Genomic DNA, 24,585 nt, shown 5'->3' on the forward strand with positions numbered 1-24,585 from the left:
TGAATTTTTTTATTCCCCATACTAGGCTGAGGGCCTCCCTGTCAATCTGGGCGTAGTTGCGCTCAGCTGAGGTTAGTGACCGAGACGCAAAGGCTACTGGCCTCTCCAACCCGTCTGGGAATTTGTGCGACAGCACCACTCCAATGCCGTAGGGTGATGCATCACATGCCAAACGAATTGGTAGTGCTGGGTTGAAATGGGCCAACACCTCTTTTGATGTGATCAATTCTTTACACTTCTGGAAAGCTCATCTACGTTTGTCATCCCACTTCCATGGTACCCCTGTTTGCAGTAGGGTGTTCAGCGGGTGTAATACCATAGACCAATTTGGTATCAACTTGTGGTAATAGTTTACCAGCCCGAGGAACGACCTCAGTTGAGACACATTTTCTGGTGCTGGAGCCTTGACTACTGCCTCTATCTTGTCAGGGGACTTATGTAACCCCTCTTCATCGATGACGTGGCCGCAATACGAGATCTGTTTCTGGAAAAACTCACACTTGTGGCGATTAGCTCGTAGCCCATATTCCTTTAATCTGGCGAGCACCTTCTCCAAGTTAGCGAGGTGATCACCGTCATTTTCGCCCGTGACCAAGATGTCGTCCAAATAACACTGGGTCCCTGGAACCCCTTGCAGGACCTGATCCATCGCCCTTTGCCAGATAGCCGGAGCCGAGGCTACTCCAAACACCAGCCGGTTGTATTGATAGAGACCTTTACGGGTGTTGATCGTAAGGTAATGTTTCAAAGCTTCTTCTACCTCCATTTGCAATTACGCCTGGGCTAGATCAATTTTGGTGAAGCATTTACCACCAGATAGCGAGGCGAAAATATCCTCAATTCGTGGAAGCGGATATTGCACCGTGTGAAGGACTGGGTTCACTGTCACCTTAAAATCCCCACAGATGCGGACCTTCTTTGGTTCCCCAGGCGTATTACTCAACGACCTCTTCATTACAGGAACGATGGGTGTAGCCCACTCGCTCCAGTCCACTTTGGACAGTACTCCTGAACGTTCCAACCCTTCCAGCTCTGCTTCAACCGCTGGTCTGATCGCATAAGGCACTGGTCTGGCCTTCAGAAACTTTGGGCTTGCATTATCCTCTATTTTAATTGTTGCTGTTATTCCTTTTAGTGTTCCTAGTCCCTCCTGGAACACTTCTTTTGCGTCAGTTAGCATTTTTGACAGTCGTCCAGGTGTGACGTCGTCATCCTTTTTGGCCTCCACCTTCAGTGCCTGTATGGAATGCCAATCTAAATGTATCTTCCGGATCCATTCACGTCCTAGCAGTGGTGGTCCTCCATTTGGCAATACATATATATCCATTTTAGGTATTTCCTGACCTTTATATGTCACTTTCACCCTTATTTTTCCTTTGGGGTAGACTTTTTGCCCTGTATACGTCTTCAAGACTATCTCTGTAGCTTTCAAGGCTATGTGTGAAAATAGCCGCTTGTAGTCTCTTTGATTTATGACTGTTAGAGCTGACCCTGTGTCCAATTCCATTTCCACTTGGACTCCGTCTATCTTGAGTGTAACCCAGATAGTCTGGTGATCCTCCATTTCGGTTACATTATGTAGTTTCAGACAACCCAGCTCCTTGCTTCCGGAGTCTGTGTCACTTTTCTGTTCGTCTGAACCACTGTCCATCACCTGGTGTACCTTTTTGTACTTCTCCTGTGGAGATTTCTTACTGTTGGTTTTCTTCCCAGACCTGCAGACTCTTGCTATGTGTCCTGCTTTCCCACACTGTCTGCACACTTGGTCCTTGAACCAACAATCTTTCTGGTCATGTGTTGTTCTGCCGCAGCGATAGCACTTCCCTGTTCCATAGGTCATTTCGTTGGTGCCATATTCTTGCGGTCTCCGTTGTATCTCTGCAGCGCCTCTTGCGGCTGCTTCGTGTGATACTGCCATACTGAAAGCTTTGTCCAGTGTAAGGTCCTTTTCTGATAGAAGCCGTTTCTGGGTTCCTTCACTTTGTAGCCCACACACAAACTTGTCCCTTAACGTGTCTGCTAGTCCTGCTCCAAACTGGCAGTATTTCGATAGCTTGTGCAGTTCCGTTAGGTACTCAGCATTGCTTTCGTCTTTGTGTTGGTTCCTTTTATGGAACTTAAATCATTCTGCTATCAGCAGCGGTGTGGGGTTTAAGAGGTCCTGTAGGATTTCTACTATGCTTTCAAAATTCTTGTTTACCGGCTTCTCTGGGGTTATTAGATTTCGCAGTAACCCATAAGTTTTTGCACCCATGGAATTTAACAGAACCAGTGCTTTATTAGCATCTGGCACTTCATTCGCCCTGCAGTACACCTCAATACGTTCCACATATGTCGCCCAATCTTCGACTTTATTGTCAAGCGTAGAGATACTGCCACTCTTCGGCATCCTTGGTTGTGCATTAACTATCACCAATGGCGCCTCCCGCGCTTCCCCTTCTTCTCCGCTGGCACAAAATGGCATCTCCCACGCTTTCCTTCCTTCCCGCGCTCACCCGTCTTCTCCGCTGTGGCTTCGCAAAATGGCATCTCCCACGCTCTCCCTGCTTCTCCACAGCTCAATGGCATCTCCCCTTGTTTCGCCCCACGGACCCTGATCAGCCCGTGATCCCTGACTGTGCTCTGCGCGTTCTTCTCTTGATATTTGTCGACGCCGCTCAGTCTAGAACCCGGCTGTTTCTTACCCTCTCTCTCTCCGGTTTGCAGTATTTTTCCTCGACGCCGCTCGGTGATCAACCCCCGGCTGTGCCCTGCTCTCCTCACCCTCTTTCTTACCCCGTCGACGCTGCCCGGCTCTCTCTCTCTGCCGTCGGTCGGCTCCAGCCACCACTACTCGGGAAGGGTCTGCTCTGGACCTGTCGTCGGTCTCTTACTGCTCGTTGTGGCTGGGGAACCAAGCCCGGCTCTCCACAGCCTCCCCAGCAAAGTTGGATCTCTGCCTGACTGCTGGGCAGTTGCTCACGGTTGATGCCCGTGTTCCTGGACTCGACTATTTTTAATTTTTTTATGTTGCAGGTAGATTCGCATCAACACTCGTCGCCACTGTTAGATCCGTGGTTCAGTGGATAAATAATTACACGGATGCTGTACATAAACAAATAACAGGTCTTTACTGGAGGAGGGTAATCTCTAGACTGGGGTACAGAGGCATACGCACAGCTTATATACCGGTGTGGTCACTGCCGGTACTACAGTATACAGGAGCTGTAAAAAGTAGTTCTGACTTAAAGCACATACACTACAGGTTCGGGGTTCGCTCTTGATGCTCTCTGGAGCTTTTCGTCATCACGTGGCTTCCAGGCGCTGCAAGGACATTGTCCAGGTCCGCGTACCCCAAAGTTACAGTCTCTGTTTGGGTACTTTACCTTGCAGCGATGGTTCTTCGTCGACAGCCGCCAGATTGAGTTAGTGTGCAGTTATTCGAAGGTCGGCCGAGGCTGAAGGCCTGATGATCCGAAGCCTCCCCTCGTTTGGTCTTCTTCCGCCGATCTGCCCCTCAGTGGTTTTCCCTTCTCCCCTCGTCTTGTCCCGCCTCGCCTGGCCTGAATTTGTCCGTGTCCACCCGAACCGGTGCTGGGGCAGTTCCAGATGGAGTGTAAAAGGGCACGGGCAAAGGCCAGGGGGTAAGTGCTGGACGGGGAAAAAGCAGCAGCCACGAGGGCGAGGAGCCGAGCAGCAGCACCAGCACACCCACCAATGAACACACCTGACGATCTTGGACACCAACTCACCAACTCTCCGTCTTCACGAACCTACTCAATGCTACCCGGGGCCTTCAATTATACCTTCGTTGAAAACCCTTATCTGCCCACCAAATCAGGTTAGTTCTTTGTTTAATCTTGGCGGGCTAGTTTAAACTAATGGCAGCAATACATATTAACTGGTTTTGGATGACCGGTAATCGCATCTATCGGCCCGATAATTGACTTGTATTGTCCTAAAAGTTCCTTGATGGGCTTTGTCCAGCCTCGATGGCTCGGTTAATCTGTTTCCGATAATGTATGCCGATTGTTTGATGGCCTTAACTATAGACCTAAACTGAATTTGGGTTTTGTCTCCAATTCGGTCTAATGCATAATTCAGAGTCCTGTCTGGTTCCAAAATACAAAGTTCCTCTTCACAGAAAGCCTGCAGCCCTAGTTTTGATTTCTCCCAAGCTGTCTGCGTTGCAGAACCCATTTTGGAATCCCACAGGCTTTCTGCCATGAGGCACGGACGCCATCTTGGGTACCCTTTTTAACTTTAAAATGTCCACGCAGGGTCCCGTTTATTAATAACAGCCTTCGGGGAAATGCAGAAATTTTGAGAATCTTACACAGGTGAAGTTCACAAGGTATACACAGTAAGTATATATATCCCTCCAGCTAAGGAAAAAGAAGGAAGTGATTTAAATTGCCTTTGCCTGATTTGTTACCTGTATTTCTGACTAGGCATTGGGGAATATTAAATTCAGATAATGGAAAAGGTTACTGATGTAACAAAAAGGAGAAAGAGAAGCTTTACTATAGCAGATAATTTATTGTATCCAGCAGTTGTTATGTACAACTCTGTATAATGTTTTCTATGGGTACAACAACAACAACAACTTGTATTTATATAGTGCCTTTAACGTAGTACAACGTCCCAAGACACTTCACAGGAGCTTTATGAAACCAAATTTGACACGAGTCACATAGGAGAATTTAGGGAAGATGACCAAAAGCTTGGTCAAAGAAGTAGGTTTTAAGGAACGTCATAAGGGAGAAAAGAGAGGTAGAGAGGTGGAGAGGTATAGGGAGAGAATTCCAGAGCTTAGGACCTTGGCAGCTGAAGGCATGGCCACCAATGGTGGAGTGATTAAAATTAGGGATGCTCAAGGGGCCTGAATTAGAGGAGTGCAGATATCTCGGGGGATTGTGGGGCTGGAGGAGATTATAGAGATAGGGAGGGGCAAGCCCATGGAGAGATTTGAAAACACGGATGAGAATTTTAAAATCGAGGCTTTGCTTAACCAGGAGCCAATGTAGGTCAACGAGCACAGGGGTGATGGGTGAACAGGACTTGGTGCAAGTTAGGACACGGTCAGCAGAGTTTTAGATGACCTGAAGTTTATGTAGGGTAGAATGTGGGAGACCAGCCAGGAGTGTTTTGGAATAGTCAAGTCTTGAGGTAACAAAGGCATGGATGAGGGTTTCAGCAGCAGATGAGCTGAGGCAGGGGCGGAGAAGGGCAATGTTACGGAGGTGGAAATAGGCGGTCTTAGTTATGCGGATAAGTGGTCGGAAGTTCATTTCAGGGTCAAATATGACACCAAGGTTGCAAACAGCCTGGTTCAGCCTCAGACAGATGCTAGGGATGCAAGGTTGGTATGATGTGTTTGATGTCAGCCAGAGACATGTATGATATTTCTAGCCCTGCAATTGGAGATTTCCCAAATGAATTGGATGTCAATTGGGTTGTCACTAACCTCACATGACAATGTCATTTCATCTTCTGCTGCTGCAAGCTGTTACATAGAGTTACATAGAGTCTATGGCCGGAATATTTACCTGGCGATGCACTGGGAGTTGGGGGGGGGTGCGGGTGGTGGTGCGGGGGGGCGGGCAGTGGTTGGTGGGTCCAATAGTGTGTGGGAAACCCAGAAGTAGCTGCAGAATGTCTGTCAGTGACTTTTTAACCCAACCACTGCATTTGCATCTGACTTCCGGGTTTCATGACCAATTAGCATGAGCGGGCATGATGACAACACACATGGGTCTATTTCAGCTGAGGTATTTAAAGGAACACTACAAAGATGACATTTGAAGGATTGTGGAGGTGGGAGAAATATAGCAAGCTCTATAGAATGGAGTCTCAGTATTCAAAGGCAGCACCTCGCTTTAGTGATGCATCCCTAGATCTCATACTGCGAGGTGTAAGGGCCCACAGGGAGATTTTATTTCCTGCTGATGGGAGGAAGAAGCCAGACTCAATGATGAAGAAGGCATGCTGGCGATAACAGAGGGGGTGAGCAGCAGGAGTGTGGTGCCACGCTCCTAGATACAGTGCAGGAAGTGATTTAATGACCTCATAGTCACCCTCAACAGATGTTGTCCATCCATCTGTTCCACTCATTCCATGACTCTCACTCAAAGGTCTCTTGTTTCCCTCTTTGGAGGAGAAGAGAGCACAGAACACCAGGGAGAGACAGAGAACCGGAGGTGGCCCTCCAGTCATCACCACGCTCACAGCTGCAGAGAAGGATGCTCTTGAGATAAGCGGAGTGTCGGCGTGCCTGGAGGTGAGAGATGGGGACCTCTCAGCTACCTAGTGACAGAATTAAATATCACACAGCCACATTGGAGACAACAAGCACACATGTTGACTTAACGATAGCAGCCAGTGAAATATGATCATGTGCACAATGTAAACTTAAAACATTCTTACCATTATAGTTTTAATTCATGTCTATGGACAGGCCCATCAAGTGTCCCACAGAATGTGGTGCTGGAGGAGGAAGACAACTCCTCAGAGGAAGTCGCTAACTCTGAGGGTGCACCATCACAGGACTCATGCACATCATGCACCAGGGCAGATACACACATGTCGGTGGGAACAGCAAGACAGTGTTGTCACCTGGTGCCTCACACATCACATGTGAGCAAGAGCAGGTGGTGGAGACAGGGACAGCAGTGGAGAGTCCACATCAGAGGGCGCAGGGTGCCCAAGCAATGCTCAGCTAGAAGTAGAAGCTGAACCTCGGGGGCCATCAACAAAGAGGATGATTCTGGAGCAGCAGCAAAAAATGTGTGAGGCCTGGCAGGATTTCCAACCGCACTGTGCACACTTGCAAAGTGAATGGAGGAGTCCATCTCAAGCATGAGTGGCATGATGTCGCAGGCCTTAGCTATGATGTGTTTGTCCATGGAAAGAGTGGCGACTTGCATGTGTAGGGGGTGGCGTGTGAGCCCAGTCAGTTATGCCTCTGACTGCCTGTGAGCGGTTCAAATCGCTCCCACTGTAAGGGGGGCATCTTTTAACCGGCTTATGGTAATTTACCTGGCCAGCAGCCTTTGCCTCTGAGCTCTGACCAATTCCAACCTTTTACCTGGTTTACGGTAATTCACCTGGTCAGCAGCCTTTTGCTGCTGCACTCTAAACCAATCTACAAACAGCAGTTTCGAATCGCTACCCCTCCTTCAGTTCTGAGTGGAGGAACTTATAATTAATGATATTAAAACGGACAAGTGGTTTGGATGAGAGAAAAATCAAGTTTTATTACCTAAATAATCTACAATCAAAAGAATAAACCATACCACACAAACACAGTAATTACAGTAAAACTATATAACAGGGGGTTGCAGACGGCGAAAACGAGGGATAAAATGACTACAATGCTATTTAAACAATCTTAGCAATTCCCTTAAATCACCACCCCAAACTCCTGCTAGGTTGCCTTGTTGAGGAGTCAGAACACCCTGCTCACCTGTGGTCCAGCGAAGTCAGAGAGAGAGCTAGCTTCTCAGCAGCTATCTTATATACCTGGTGAGCTCCTGTTGTTCTGCCTTGCAAGGGCTGTGTGCAAAATTCCACCCAAAGGTTCCAATACACAAGAGAAAGCTGTGATTGGCTAACTCAGAGTGATTGGACTGGGTTAATGTGTCTTCCGGAGCTCCCTGGGCTGAAACAAAAGGGAAATACAACTGCTCTATTGTCCAGAACGCTAGGTGATTTAGACCCATTCAATTCTTAAACGGTTCCCATTCAAGATCCAAAAGTCTCTTCTGCAGTTTAGATGTATCCACTCGATATACAAACAAATGCTAATAGCATTCAATTGCTTTGCAAACAAAGCATTGTTCTTTGTCTTTGGCCATGTGATGACAGCCATTTTCTATCCCTGGAAATTTAAAAGCACAACGCCCAGGGATTCTTTAATCAAAAAAATTAATCTTCAGAACTGTAAATTATTGCGAATTCTTACACCACGCCCCTGAGATTCTCGACACCGGACTTAGGTACAGGTAGCGATATAGAAAAGACTCAAGTAGACAGGTGGTTTGGAAGTAAGCAAAACTCAGGATTTTATTAAACAGGAAAAGTTAATGCAGTCTTATGAGAAGTTACCAGTGTATAAAATTACAGGCAAATACAAATAACTATACTTATACAGGGAATGGGGAACACACAGCACATCGAGGGAAAACAACTATCTTAACAATCCCCTTATCCTTATCCCACCCCCTATACCTAACTAGATTAAGCTATGAGGGGCCAGAATTTATGTTCACCAATCAAAAGGGTTTGTTGGACTCAAAACAGCGGTGGGGTTTGGGGTTCGCTCTTGGTGCTTGCTGGGGCCTGCCGTCATCATGTGGTCTCCGGGCGCTGCAAGGGCATTGTCCAGGTTCGAGTACCCCAAAGTTAAAGTCTCTGTTTGGGTACTTTACCTTCTTCGGCCGATAGTTTGAGTTTGTGTGAAGATAGTCGCAGGTTGGCTGAGACTGAAGGCATGATGATTCGCAGCCTACCCTCACTTCGTCTCCTCAGTTCGTCTCCTCAGTTGGTCTTCCTCAGTTGGTCTTTCTCAGTTGGTCTTCCTCCTCCCCTCGTCGCATCCCGCCTCGCCTGGCCTGAATTGTCGGTGTCCGCCCAATGCAGTGCCTGGGCGATTTCCAGATGGAGTGGGGAAAGGCACGGGCAAAGGCCAGGGGGTAAGCGCGGGATGGGGAAAGAGCAACAGCCACGAGGGTGAGGGGCAGAAGAGCCGAGCAGAGAGAGAGAGATTGCTACCCGGGGCCTTCAATTATACTCTTTTCGAAAACCCTTATCTGCACGCCAGATCAGGTTAGTTCTTTGTCTTAATCTTGGCGGGCTATTTTAAATAATGGTAGTGATCCATACTAACTGTTTTTAGATGGCCGGTAATCGCATCTACCGGCCCGATAATTGACTTGTTTTGTCATGAATGTTCCTTGATGGGCCTGTCCAGCCTCGATGGCTTTCTTAATCTGTTGCCGATTATATATGTAAACTGCTTGATGGCCTTAACTATAGGCCTAACTGAATTTAGATTTGTCTCCAATTCAGTCTAATACATAATTCAAAGTCCTGTCTGGTTTCAAAATACAAAGTCTCTCTTCACAGAAACTGTAGCTTTGGTTTCGATCCACAAGCTGTCTGCGTTGCAGAGTCCCAGTTTTAAAATCTCACAGGCTTTCTGCCACGAGGCGCGGACGCGTTCTTGGGTACCCTTTTTGATTTAAAATGTGCACGCAGGGTCCCTTTTATTAATAACAACCTTCGGGGAAATGTAGAAATTTTGCAAATCTTACACATGGAGCATCAAACATGGCAGGCAAACGAGTGCATGCTTGCCCTCAACAATGGCTTGCACATTCTGAATGACACCTTAACTAGCATAGATCAAAACCTAGCCTTGGTCCTTCATCACCCCACTGATGTGCAGCAAAGTGCTCTCCGGCTCATTGCTAACAGGGAAGTGCGGGTGGGCCATGAGAGGAAAGACGGAGAAGGGGGACATAGAAGTGGGGATTCTGCTTTTAGCGCTTCCACTTCTCACACGTTGCTCCTCCCTCAGTCAGTACCCCACATGTCGCCTCGTGTCTCAATGGCCGAGTCTGCCTCTGCACAGGTGCAGGTGGAGCAGTCTTTGGCGGGGCCCTCACAGGCTCCAAAACCCAAAGGACATCAGCCAAGAGCATCTCAGCAGTCAGAGTAGGGATCTGAGCAGCCGGCCTCTACCTCTGCTGAAGCCACAGGGGTTGCATGATGTAGGAGTTGTAGGAAGAGGAAGATGAATGATTAGTAGTTTCACAAGGGTATGCACATGGGTTTATTAGGCATGTTACAATGATAACTTAATGTATAAGTTTTGAGGCACATATAAAATTATTTCTTTGCACCACTTTACCTGCAGCCTGGCAACTGGCCTTCTCAGTTCTGATGAATGGTAAGACAAGACTCAAATCTGAACAATGGGGGCAGGATTTTCATTGGGCCATGGAGTCGGGATTGGAGGCATGCGGGGGGGTTAAAATCCCGAAATCAGGGGTCCCGACCCCATCCCACCTCCATGCCAGTTTCAAAGGGGGCGGGCCCAGCACTGGGACCCGCGTACCCAAGGCGGGAAGGAATTAGTGCCAATTAACTGCCTGTTAACAGGCAGTTTTTAGCCTAATCCCTATTTTTAAGGTTGAAGTGTGGGATTCCCGATGGCTCCAAACCACACCAAGTTAGAGGAGGCGGGCCGTCGGGTTGAAGGACTTGGAGGGGTCGAGAGCAGCAGCGGCGGCGGCGGCAGTGCGGACCTGCGAGGAACAAGGGTCGAGAGGCGGGATAAAAGCGCCAGAGTCCAGGTGAGGCCCTACAGCAGCGGCGGCGGCGGCGGCAGCGCAGACCTGCGAGGAACAAGGGTCGAGAGGCGGGATAAAAGCGCCAGAGTCCAGGTAGGCATACTAATCTGCAGTCTCCGAGCTCAGAGGGAGGGAGAGAAGTAAAAAGTAATCGAAGTGTGATGTCACCAGAAAGCAGGTAATTGATTGGTTGGTGAGTATTTCTCTCTTTTTAAACATTAACTCTGTAGTTTATATTTACTAAGGTCTCTCTGGTGTAGCAGGGACTGTTGGTAAACCATTTAACTGTAGTGTAATTGGTGGGATTGATTGATTTAATTTAATTTCAATTAATTAAAGGGTAAGTCATGGCAGGGCAGCCCGGCCACGTGGTATGCTCCTCCTGCGATATGTGGGAACTCAGAGACACTTCCTGTGTCCCTGACAACTACGTGTGCAGGAAGTGTATCCAGCTGCAGCTACTGACAGACCGCATTGCGGTGCGGGAGCTGCGATTGGATGCATACTGGAGCATTCACGATGATGAGGACATCGTGAATAGCACGTTTAGGGAGTTGGACACACCGCAGGTAGAGGTTGGACAGGCAGAGAGGGAAGGGGTGTCCAACAGGCAGAGTACTAGGCACAGGCAGGTAGTGCAGGGTCCCCTGTGGACATCCCCCTCTCAAACAGATACACCATTTTGAGTACTGTTGGGGGGGATGGATTATCAGAGGAAGGCAGCAGCAGCCAACTTCCTGGCACCAGGGTTGGCTCTGCTGCACAGGACGGGAGGAAAAAGAGGGGTAGAGCTATAGTAATAGGGGATTCTATTGTAAGGGGAATAGATAGGCGTTTCTGCGGCCACAAACGAGACTCCAGGATGGTGTGTTGCCTCCCTGGTGCAAGGGTCAAGGATGTCTCAGAGCGGCTGCAGAACAATTTGGAAGGGGAGGGTGAACAGCCAGTTGTCATGGTGCATATAGGTACCAACGATATAGGTAAAAACTGGGATGAGGTCCTAAAAGTTGAATATAGGGAGTTAGGAGGTAAATTAAAAAATAGGACCTCAAAGGTAGTAATCTCAGGATTGCTACCAGTACCCCGTGCTAGTCAGAGTAGAAATAGAAGGATATTTCAGATGAATACGTGGCTAGAGGAATGGTGCCAGGAGGAGGGATTGAAGTTCCTGGGACATTGGAACCGGTTCTGGGGGAGGTGGGACCAGATCAAACCAGACGGTTTGCACCTGGGCAGGGCTGGAACCGATGTCCTAGGGGGAGTGTTTGCTAGTACTCTGGGGGAGGGTTTAAACTAAGATGGCAGGGGGTTGGGAACCTGAGCAAGGGGACAGAGGAAAGGGAAACAAGGATAAAAGCAGAAGAAAGGAAGGAGAAAAATAAAAGTGGCAGTCAGAGAAATCAACGGTTTAAATCAAACATGGCCACAGTAAATAATAATTCTAATAGGTCTAAGAGCATTAAAAAAATAAGCCTGAAAACTTTGTGTCTTAATGCGAGGAGCATTCGTAATAAGGTGGATGAATTGGCTGCACAAATAGAGGTAAATGAATATGATTTGGTTGGGATTACGGAAACGTGGCTCAAGGATGGCCAAGGCTGGGAACTCAACATTCAGGGGTATTCGATATTCAGGAAAGATAGGCAAAAAGGAAAGGGAGGTGGGATAGCATTACGGTTAAAGAAGGGATTAACACAATTGTAAGGAAGGATATTAGCCCTGATGATGTGGAATCTGTATGGGTAGAGTTGAGAAATACCAAGGGGCAGAAAACGTTAGTGGGATTGGTATATAGACCTCCAAACAGTAAGGCGGAGGTTGGGGATGGCATTAAAAGGGAAATTAAAGAAGCGTGCAATAAGGGCTCAGCAGTTGTCATGGGTGACTTTAATCTACATATAGATTGGGCTAACCAAATTAGTAACAATACTGTGGAGGAGGAATTCCTGGAGTGTTTACGGGATGGTTTCCTGGACCAATATGTCGAGGAACCAACCAGAGATCAGGCCATCTTAGACTGGGTATTATGTAACGAGAAAGGATTAATTAGCAATCTTGTTGTACGAGGCCCCTTGGGTCGGAGCGATCATAATATGATCGAATTCTTCATTAAGATGGAAAATGAAATAGTTGACTCAGAGACTAGGGTCCTAAATTTAAATAAAGAAAACTACGATGGTCTGAGGCGCGAGTTGGGTAGGATTGATTGGGGAATGTCACTCAAAGGCTTGACGGTGGATAGGCAATGGCAAACATTCAAAACTGCATGGATGAACTACAGAATTTGTTCATCCCAGTTTGACATAAAAATAAAACAAAAAAGGTGACTCAACCATGGCTAACAAGGGAAATTAGGGATAGCATAAGATCCAAGGAGAGGACATATAAATTGGGCAGAAAAAGCAATAATCCTGAGGATTGGGAGCAATTTAGGATTCAACAAAGGAGGACAAAGGGATTAATTAAGAAGGGGAAAATAGAATATGAGAGTAAGCTTTCAGGGAACATAAAAACTGACTGTAAAAGCTTTTATAGATATGTGAAGAGAAAAAGATTGGTGAAGTCAAGCGTAGGTCCCTTGCAGTCAGAATCAGGGGAATTTATAAAGGGGAACAAAGAAATGGCAGGCCAATTAAATACATATTTTGGTTCTGTCTTCACAAAGGAGGACACAAATAACCTCCCAGAGATGCCGGGGCACATAGGGTCTGATGAAAGGGAGGAACTGAAAGAAATCAGTATTTGTAGGGAAATGGTCTTAGGGAAATTGATGGGATTGAAGGCCGATAAATCCCCAGGGCCTGATAATCTACATCCTAGGGTACTTAAGGAAGTGGCCCTAGAAATAGTAGATGCATTGCTGATCATCTTCCAACATTCGATGGAATCTGGAACAGTACCCATGGATTGGAGGGTAGCTAATGTTGCCCCACTATTCAAAAAAGATGGTAGAGAGAAAACGGGGAATTACAGACCGGTAAGACTGACATCGGTAATGGGGAAAATGTTAGAGTCCATTATAAAAGATGTAATAGCAGAGCACTTGGAAAACAGGGACAGGATCGGACAAAGTCAACATGGATTCAAAAAAGGTAAATCGTGCTTGACTAATCTACTGGAATTTTTGAGGATGTAACTGGTAAAATAGATAAGGGAGAACCAGTGGATGTGGTGTATCTGGACTTTCAAAAGGCCTTCAATAAGGTCCCGCATAAGAGATTAGTGTGTAAAGTTAAGGCACATGGGATTGGGGGCAAGGTATTGACTTGGATAGAGAACTGGTTGGCAGACAGAAAGCAAAGAGTTGGAATAAACGGGTCTTTTTCCGAGTGGCAGGCAGTGACTAGTGGGGTGCCGCAGGGATCGGTCCTTGGATCCCAGCTATTCACAATATATATTAATGATCTAGACAAGGGAACTAGATGTAACATCTCCAAATTTGCAGATGACACAAAGCTGGGTGGGCGTGTGTGCTGTGAGGAGGATGTCGAGAAACTCCAGGGTGATTTGGACATGTTGGGTGATTGGGCAGAAACATGGCAGATGCAATATAACGTGGATAAATGTGAGGTTGTCCACTTTGGTGGCAAAAACAGGAAGGCAGATTATTATCTAAATGGCAATAGATTGGGAGAAGGGGAAGTGCAATGAGACCTGGGTGTCCTTGTGCACCAGTCGCTGAAGGTAAGCATGCAGGTACAGCAGGCGGTTAAGAAGGCAAATTTTATGTTGGCCTTCGTTGCGAGAGGGTTTGAGTACAGGAACAAGGATGTCTTGCTGCCGTTGTACAGGGCCTTGGTGAGACCACATCTTGAGTATTGAGTGCAGTTTTGGTCACCTTATCTGAGGAAGGATGTTCTTGCCATGGAAGGAGTTCAGCGAAGATTCACCAGGCTGATACCTGGGATGGCAGGAATGACATATGAGGAGAGATTGGGTCGATTGGGCTTGTACTCACTGGAATTTAGAAGAATGAGAGGTGATCTCATTGACACTTATAAAATTCTGACAGGACTGGACAGACTAGATGCAGGAAGGATGTTCCCCATGGTCGGGGAGTCCAGAACCAGGGGACACAGTCTAAGGATAAAGGGTAGGCCATTTAGGACAGAAATGAGGAGGAATTTCTTCACCCAGAGAGTGGTGAACCTGTGGAACTCTCTACCACAGAAGGCAGTGGAGGCCAGTTCATTAAATATATTCAAGAAGGAGTTGGATATATTTCTTAAGGCTAAAGGGATCAAGGGATATGGGGAGAAAGCAGGGACCGGGTACTGAATTTGGATGATCAGCCATGATCGCATTGAATGGCGGAGCAGGCTCGAGGGGCCGAATGGCCTACTCCTGCTCCTATCTTCTATGCTAGATGTCGGTGTTCAGGTGAGTGATGTGTGCATGAGTGCAAAGGTAAGTGTGTTTGGTGTGTCTAAAGCGATTAAATAAGTTTTACATACATTTTCTTACCTTTTCAGCCTCTCTTCCTTTAGGTCTCGGGAGTCCCTCATCTCACCGGCACAGAAAGTAGAATGGCTGCAAACTGTCAAAAGTGACAGCCTGCAGCTTTCTGTGCAGGAGAGATTTCTAACTGAATCTGTGGAGAAGGACTCATGTTAGAAGTAAGACTGTCAGTGTTTAACAGCTTCAAACAGCTGTGAAACGCTGATATTTCATCTGTCAAAACCTCTTGACAGATTAAATTTCAGTCTGTGACGTCAGCTGTTGCCAGGCGGCCCTTAATTGGCCTGCTGAGCCCACTGGGCGGGCTCAACAAGGTCAATCAAGTTAAAATCGCATGGATTGGCCGCCTCTCGATGGAGGCGGGAGTACAACCCCGAAAGTTGTAGTCCCGCCTCCAACCCGACACCTGAATGAAAATCCAGCCCTGGGTGTCTGTTTAAGGGATGCTTTGTTGATTGCAGGACTGCTTTGTGCTGGAGGAGGGGTTTGGGGGCAAATAGGTTCAGCATGTGGCTGCCAGATGGGTACAGTGGTGCAACCTAACTAAATCTTGCCATGATGAGTCCACCCCAGGCATCACAGACAGCAATGTGTGCCACTGCTGGTGCCATGGCATCATGACATTCCTCCTCTTCCTCCCCTTCATCCTCCTCCTCCTCATCTTCCTCCTCTGAAGAGGCAATGTGCTCTGTGCCTTGCTCCTCCTGCAGCTCCAATCCTCACTGCTGCGCTTTGTTGTACAGAGCGCAGCAAACCACGATCATTCTGGAGACCCTGGCTGCTGCATATTGAAGGGCGCTTCCAGATCTGTCAAGGCACCTGAAGTGCATCTTCAGCATCCTGATTGCTTGTTCAATGACGGATCTTGTCGTCATATGGCTTTGGTTGTAGCGCTCTTGAGCCACATTGCTTGGGCTTCTCATGAGTGTCATCAGCCACGTCTTAGGTGGATAGCCCTTGTCTCCAAGCAGCCAGCCGATAAGTCAGTTTGGAGGTGCGAAAATATCAGGGAGGTTGGACTGGTGCAGGCCCAATATCATGGCAGCTCCCTGTGAATCTTGCACATACCTGCATAATAATCTTTTAATGCTTGCAGGTGAGCTGCACATTGATGGAGTGGATGCCTTATGGTTCACAAACACTCCTGGGTGATCTGGGGGTGCCTTGATTGCCACATGCGTGCAGTCGATGATGCCCTGCACTGTGAGAAGCCAGCCATAGCCGAAAACCTAAGCACATGCTCATTCCGACTGGCTTTTCAGTGGTGGCAAAGAGTGCATAATTGCCTGCCCTGGCAAACATGGCATTGGTCATCTGGGTGATGCGCTTTTGGGTGGCCGACTGCGAAATCCTGCAAATGTGTCCTGCAGATCCCTGGAAGAAGCTGAGGGTGGTGGTCACTTTGACAGCCACTGGTAAAGTGTGGCCCCCAGGTCCAGTTGGCAGCAGGTCTTATTCCAGCAGGGTGCAAATGTATGGCATGACGTGACACGAAACCCTGAGCCTCTGGAGGCACTGGTGTTCGGACATGTCAAGGAAGGTGATCCTCTGCCTATATACTCTGTGCGGCGGGTATCGCCTCCTGTGAGCTGCACCCCTGTGCTCATCCCCTCTCTCCTGTGGAGCGGCAGATCTGTGAGGAGAAGGCTGCTGCTGCTCCTGCTGGTGGTGTTGATGCTGGTGCTCATCTTGGTCCTCATCTGAGGTCCAAGGTGAAACAGCATAAGCGCCACCCATGCTGATCTGATATATGACAGTTGTAAAGTGAAGATCAGACACACAAACTTCCAAAGAAGTGAGAGTGACTTCCAATGTAGTGAAAGTCATCTCCAAAGTATTGGAAACCACCTCCATAGTTGTAGAAATCACCTGCAAAGTAAACTCTCTGAACAAGTGTTGTGAGTAAAAGGAGCTTAGGCAAGGAAGCAGGTGTAAGGTCTCGGTACTTATGTCATTTGCCCCTCAATTGCCGCTATGCTCTCGCCTTGCTTTCACTGGCAAGGTCCAAGAAGCCCGGGAAACCCGTGCACTCAAAATGAAAGTTGAAAACACCTGTTAAAAAGCTGGTAATTAACTCTCAACTATCTCGTAATAGCTTTAAATTGGTAGCCCGAGGGGGTTTTTTGCAAAAAGCTGAATGCACTCAACTGAAATGCGCAAGTCGGCGGGTTAGAGCCGCTTCCCAACACACTGTCAATTTCAGCGCATTTAACCACCCACCCACTCCCAAACCCACTCACTCTTTGATGTTAAAACTCCCCCCCATGACACAGGCCATTTGGCCCTACTAGTCTATGCCAGCGTTAATGGTCCACGCAGGCTTCTTCCCACCTTAATTCAACTAACCCTATCAGCATAATCTTCTATTCCTTTGAGGTTGAGGTCTTATGTCCTCATGCCTGCAACATGGGAGCACTGCTCATTTAGTTCACAATGAAATTCTTTCTTAATGGCAAAAATTTTGGCTCATCTATACTGTAAACCCTCCAGACCCGAAAATCCTCTGCCCACATTGTTAAGGCACTGGAATGGCTGCTTGAGTACACCAAGTGTTTGCTTAATGATGACATGAATCATCTCATGTGCTGGTCTATATTCTGTTGTCAACTATAGATTGTGCGTTTGAGTCTGTATGGTTTCAGCTCTTAGCTAAAATTCCCAGCAAACAAACAGTTATGTCACAGCAGACGTGACTAGCTATACATGAAGGAGCCATGTTGATTCCAGGTGCTGTTCAGTCACATTTTCATTCTTTTCTGTGCATGACAGTCCAGCCACACATTAATTGAGTGGTAGTCTTTTCAGTTGGTATAGACAATGGTATTGATTATTGGTGCCATTGTGCCCCAATAACAACCATGCCATTGGGGAAAGTAGTAATGCTGTCCTCCATTTCTTGTTCTGTTGGAATGGATGAGACTATGGGCAGGATTTTCATTGGGCCATGGAGGCGGGATTGGAGGCATGCTTGGAGTTAAAATCCCGAAATCGGGGGTCCCGACCCCATCCCGCACCCAACCCGCCTCCATGCCAATTTCAAAGGAGGCGAGTACCCACCCCGCACTGGGACCCGCCTCCCCGAGGCGGGAAGGGGATTAGTGCCAAATAACTGCCTGTTAATAGGTAGTTAACAGGCAGTTTTTAGCCTAATCCCTATTTTTAATGTTGAAGTGTGGGATTCCCAATGGCTCCAAACAACGCCAAGTTAGAGGAGGCTGACCGTCGGGATGAAGGGCTTGGAGGGGTCGAGGTGTCCGGTGTTCAGGTGAGTGATGGGTGCATGAGTGCAAAGGTAAGTGTGTTTGGTGTGTGTAAAGTGTTTAAAGAAGTTTTATATACCTTTACTTACCTTTACAGCCTTCCTTCCTTCAGGTCTCAGAAGTCCCTCATCTCACCGGCACAGAAAGCAGAATGGCTGCGAGCTGTCAAAAATTGCAGCATTCAGCTTTCTGATCCGGGGAGATCTCTAATTCTTCCTGAGAGGAAGGAATTAACTTGTAGTACAGATTGTCAGTGTTTGACAGCTTCAAACAGCTGTCAAACGCTGATATTTCATCTGTCAAAAGGTCTTGACAGATGAAATATCAATCTGTGACATCACCTGTTGTCGAGTGGCCCTTAATTGGCCTGCTGAGCCCACTGGGTGGGCTCAACAAGGTCAATCAAGTCAAAATCACATGGGTTGGCTAGAACTTGATGGAGGCGGGACTACAACCCCAAAAGTTGTAGTCCCGCCTCCTACCCAACTCCTCAATGAAAATCCAGCCCTATGACTCTGCACCCCGCCACCCCCCTCCCCCCCACACACCCAGGTACAGCAGTCAGTCATATCTTGAAGGTTGGTGGACATAGTTGGCGGACATAATACTCTTGGTAATGGCCAGTAAATCACCACCAGGTGACTGAAATGAGCAAGTGTAAACAATAGGGGACATCAGTGGCCTTTACAACCATGTGCCCAGAAATTGGAATCACAGAGGAGATCCTCAAGTCATTTGCAACCATTTCAAACGTTAGTAAATTGCATCCCTGCAGCGCTTCAATGTTCTTAATAACTGCTAGTCTGTTAGTCCTCAGTCTGGCTCTGTAGATCTTAACCTGCAATAGTCTTTTCATGAATGTTCTGTACCCATGTGCCTAAAATTGTCATTTCTGCCTCATCTAAATGAATGATTGTTGCCACAGGAGAAGCAAAATTCATATTGCTGCCCCCCCCCCACCTTGCTGTGTTTGGTGAACTGTTTGTTCTGCTAGCGACAACTCTGAGTTAGACTTATAGCAACATGTCACATGCTATTTAAGTGATCAAAAACAGGCCAATTTATTTGGATCTGCCCCAATTTAATGAGTTTGATTTTGCTGCAGGTATGGAAACCCATTTCTAACATTGTAAACCTATCAGAAACTAGTAACCTCTATCCACAATGGCCTCCTTATTCAATATGTCTAGCACTGCTGTTTCCGAATGTTGTTAAACCATCAGAAACATTACCAGAAACTAGAAAGATATCCCATAATTACTGTGACACAAGCCACTCCACTCAGATCATATTCTAATACTAAGAAAATAGATGTGCTAAATTGGAATGATTTGAACCAACAGCTTCAAGGGAAATACTACACTAATTTTTCTTTACATACTGACAAGGAAGGTATTAATAACCTATACTTGCCTGCCAATTTTGGCGGGAGTTTGCAGCAGAGTATTGCAGAAATCTTCATTGTCTTCAACTACTGATATTCTAAAAGTATTTTTTGTAATAATATCATTTGACAGTATGATAAAGGTTGCAGGTACATTCTCATGGCTGTTGAAAATGTAGACAGCAAGAGGAGAAATTAAAGATTTTTCACTAACCACAAGTTGACGTCACCTATCTATGGGAGAGGACTACATTTTTCCATTTGATACCATTTTGTTCAACAATACAAATGAGCTAAACTTGTGGGACTACATCAATTATGTTAAATGTACTTCGACAATCCCCTGACATTACATTAATGACACTGCAACTGGATTTGTATGATGTTACAAAGCAATTGAGCTGAAAATCGTGCAGGGGTGGCAGAAACTGGAAGACAAATAGATGTATATAAAACCCAGTCTCTAATGTTTCTTTTCAATTCAGTGACAGTGAACGCTCTAATCTGCTTAATACAAGAATATTTAGCAGAGTCGATTAAAGCATGAGGCACAGGCTCTTGCTTTTATCAGCTTTCTCTCCCCTATTCAGCATAAAGCATGCTAGAATGTTTATTATGATCATTAGCAGAGAGGTTCTAACATTAAGCTGTAGCAGTTGGGCTTGTTCTTGAAATGCATGTATTTACCGTACATTAACGCTCGCTCGCTCGCTCCCTCAACCAACCAATTTATTATTTATTTTTAATTAATAATCAAAATCAGGCTATAGTGCTATAGCTAGAAGTTCAAAAATGGCATAAGGTAATCCTTTACAATGACAAGGACTGTTAGACTCAGTGGTCATTGTGTCAATCTATGTTTGACACATTGACCCTGAAATTATACCCTGGGATAATATATTTTAGGGGATACATTCATTTATTAATTTTATACGTCCTTGGTAAAATAGTAAAGAGAGGAATTTTAGAGCAATATGTTAAGCATTCGTCTGCCAGTAGCAGGTAAAAATTCAGGGCAAATATAGTTTCTTTTGTACATGACATACAGGGTTCTGAAAATAATAAAACACAAAGATGCATGGGATCTAAATGATTCATAGCGTTTATATTTCCTGAAAAAACTCTCTGTAGCATTAGTAACAATTCCAGAAGGCTTGCTTATGCAACTAGGTATGATACTGTGGGAGATAAAATGCTTAAGATCATATATGAAAGGTTGGTGGAGCCTTAAGTATAAGATCAAACCTGTTTGACTTGCAGTTTATTGTATTTTTTATGTTTTATAATAGATTTTAGCATTAATAAATGACAGAGAAAACATTGCTTTAATATATTCCATTTCATATCATTAATTAATCTGATACTGGCAAAGAATATTGCACTACATAATAAAATGTGTTACAATTACACCTCATATTAATTGGAGGCAATGTATTTTTGAAATTATTAATTTGAAAATAAATTAGATTAGCCCAAAAAAACACATACAGCATATACTGTTTAAATATATTGTTTAAAGATAGCGGTGCCACAAACCTACCTGCAGTAATGGTGCTAGTAAGAGCCATGGAAGATGGAGGGTTAACATTTTAATCACATAGGGCACAATTTTCAGCACATAAACATAAGGTGTGGCACCATTAACTGGCAGAATTGTGCAGTAATGTCAGTTATTTCCTGAAGGAAGGGAACATGTGAGAATTTAGATTATTTTGTCTAGCAGCTGCTGCCTGTACTGCAAAACTAGCACAGCAGCCGATGACAAGGGCATATGGAACTTGACACCTCTGTTGGCTTTGATCCAAAAGTACAGAATTTTTTCAAGGAAACGGCAACAACCAAAGGTATGTATTTTATATATATATATATTATATTCCGAATAAAATATTATTACAATCCAAGTGAACTAAAGTTATTTAATAATGATTTAAACCTAAAACAACCTACATTTCATAGAAGACAATATTTTTAAAAAAAGTGAATTTTAAAAAAATGTAGACGGATAATAAACCACTAAATATAACATAGTAAAATCTGGAGATTAAGACCACAAAACCTACAAGTGATGTGAGCTATGCAGGTCAACCATTTGAGCTGCTAGTGATGCAATGGTGTTATTTAGCACCTAATTTCATGCAAACAAAGGATGTTTGGTAATTAGTTGAGCCGAACCAAAGTTATTTATTCTACTTCTTATCAAAAACAGGGACTATATTCCTGTTATATTTCATTCTTGCCATGCAGGTGGCCACAATCTATATTAAAGCCATTAAAGGCATATGCCAGATTTCAACTGTTGATACAAAACTGATGCATCAACATAAACAGCCTTATAAATATTATATGTAGCTATGTACTATTTAAACCTGTGGATTGGGTATAATTGTAAGAAATTATTGGAATTTATTAATTATAATAACATTGTATTAGTCTGCTATCATCAAGCATATATGAGCAATAATTTTCATAGAGAAATTGATTTTCTTTTTTATATGCCACTAAAGATTTGGACAGTGATCTGAGCCAATATATTTTGCTTGGGGAGCTGAACTGGAACTGGAATCAGATCCAGAGATAACAGGTCAAGGTCATTTTGCAAAGATAGTTGTCTGTTAAAAGTCATATGTTCACAATGCGTTTCAATGTAATTTATAATGGGCACAGATGCATGATCCTAGCCCAGTGCTAACATGGCAGTCTCAGCACCAAAATGTTTAGTTCATACATTTTTCCTCTAGTTTTCCCATCTGATTTCCTCCTCTTACATCTCCTTTCCTGGAGGTAGTAAATCATACAGCAGTACAGTTTCATTAGCATTGCATTGTCCACATGCTATTCTTTATGTGTGAGTCTGGACATTGATATTGGTATGAGATCATTACACCTAAGTCCAGGCTTGTGCTCATCTCATATCCATGCACGTGCACTTCCAGCAAGTGTTACTGAACAATGATATAAAGCAGCCTCCCACCCAATCATTAACCCAAGGATGCGGAGGCTGATTTTAGTAGACTTGCCATCATCTCAGCTGAGATCTACTAACTGAGCATGCAAAAGCTGCCTGATCTGCTGAGTATTTCCAGCATTTTCTCTTTTTATTACACAGAAGAATCCAGCAGAGAAACTTTGTATACTCCATTTAGCTACTGAAAATCTGTATTAAAAGCTGTAGGTTGAGTTTTTGGAGATGACATGTCTCCTTAGTGCAGTGGAGAAGGTCTATAAAATGTAGACGATACCATGGAGAAGGAAAAAACACGAGGCAAACACCGTTAATGAGTTGTGCAGTGAAGCTGTCTCTTACTGACATGCAAGATAGAAAAATGGATACAATTCAGGTTTTTGTTAGACTCCGCCCCGGGAAGAAACAACAATTGAAAAATAACAGTAAAAAATAATTGGATTATTAGGCTAAACTGAAATCTTGTGTGTGGAGTGACAAACTCCTACTAAGAGGCAAGATAACAGTGCATCCATTCTGTTATAAGACAAAACCAGGTGGGATTTCTCTTCGAAAAAGAAACAGATGAAAGAGACTGAGGAAAGCATGAAAGCTATTTCAATATCCTTTGTTGTTACATTGATTTGAACCAAAGATAGAATGTAATTCATTAAAAGTCTCAAACAGATTTCAAACATGCGATTAAAGCATAGTTTACCTTATCAGTTAATACCATCTTCAAGATACAGTACATTACTTAACATTTTTTAACAGAGTTTATTCACATTTTTACCCAAATATAGTAACTACAATTTGTGCTGCTTAGCACCATGCAAAATAAATTCCTGGAAACCTGAGGCATCACTAATTTTCAGTATCAAGGTCGCAGTAAAAATGATTTAAGCTCTCATACGTGTTGTTATTGAAGTCAAAGAAAAGTTTTATTTTAGTTTTAGACATCTGTTTTGGGAGCTGCAGCATTGTATTCTTCATTTAGAAAAAAGGACTTGGATTTATATAGTGCCTTATCACAATCTCAGGATCTCCCAAAGTGCTTTATAACCAGTGGATTACAGTTGATGTGCATCCACATTCTTATGTAGACAAATGCAACAGCCAATTTTGTGTACAGCAAACAATAAATGAACAAATAACCAGATCATCAATTTTTGGTGGTTTTGATTGAAGAAGGAATGTTAGCCAGGAGAAATCCCTGTTCTTCAAATATTGCCATGGGATCTTTACACCACCTGAACATGCAGATAAGGTCTCAATTTAACATGTCGTCCAAAAAAAAGGTACCCCTGAAAATACAGCACTCATTCAGTACGCCTCTGAAGCATCAGCCTAGATTACGTGCTCGACACGTAGCACGGATTGAATCCACAACCTTTCATTCAGAGGTGACAGTACTATAAACTGAGTTGAGGTGACACCATTGTTATGCTGGTTTATATAGACAAATGCATAGAATCATAGAATGATACAGCACAGAACGAGGCTATTCAGCTCATCGTGCCTGTGCAGAGTACCTCATTCCTGGAACAATTCTAGTAAATTTCTTCTGCACCTTCTCTAAGGCCTTGACATCCTTCCTAAGGTGTGGTGCTCACAGTTGAGCACAATACTCCAGTTGAGGCCTAACCAGTGTTTTATAAAGATTTAGCATAATTTCTTTCCTTTTGTACTCCAAGGGCTGGATTTTCCTAAGCCCCTGGAGTCGGGTTGGAGGCGTGCGGGCGATAAAAATCGGAGATCCGGGGGTCCCGACCCCATCCCGCCTCCATATCAATTTCATAGGAGTCGGGTTCCCACAAGTGCTGGAACCCGACTCCCAGAGGCGGGAAGGGATTAAAGGCAATTAAACTGCCTGTTAACAGGTAGTTAACAGGTAGTTTTTTGCCTATTCGCGATTTTTATTGCAGGTTTGTGGGCTTCCCGACAGCTCCAAACCACGAAAAGTTTTCGAGGTGGGACGTGGGTCTGAGGTCTTGGAGGGGTCGAGATGCCCAGTGTTCAGGTGAGTGAGGGGTGCAGGAGTGCAAAGGTAAGTGTTTTGCAAGTGTTTAAATAAGTTTAACTTACTTTTACTTACCTTTACAGGAGTCCTGCATTCCGGTGTCGGGAGTTGGCTGCAAGAACCACAGAAGCTCCGATTTTTAAAAAAAAATCAGCTTCTTTGTTTCTACAGCAAAATGATTTTAAAGT

Source organism: Somniosus microcephalus, chromosome 1 (genome assembly GCF_052327205.1).
Source record: "Somniosus microcephalus isolate GS21.2 chromosome 1, FLI_Smic_1.0, whole genome shotgun sequence".
Taxonomy (NCBI): Eukaryota; Metazoa; Chordata; class Chondrichthyes; order Squaliformes; family Somniosidae; genus Somniosus; species Somniosus microcephalus.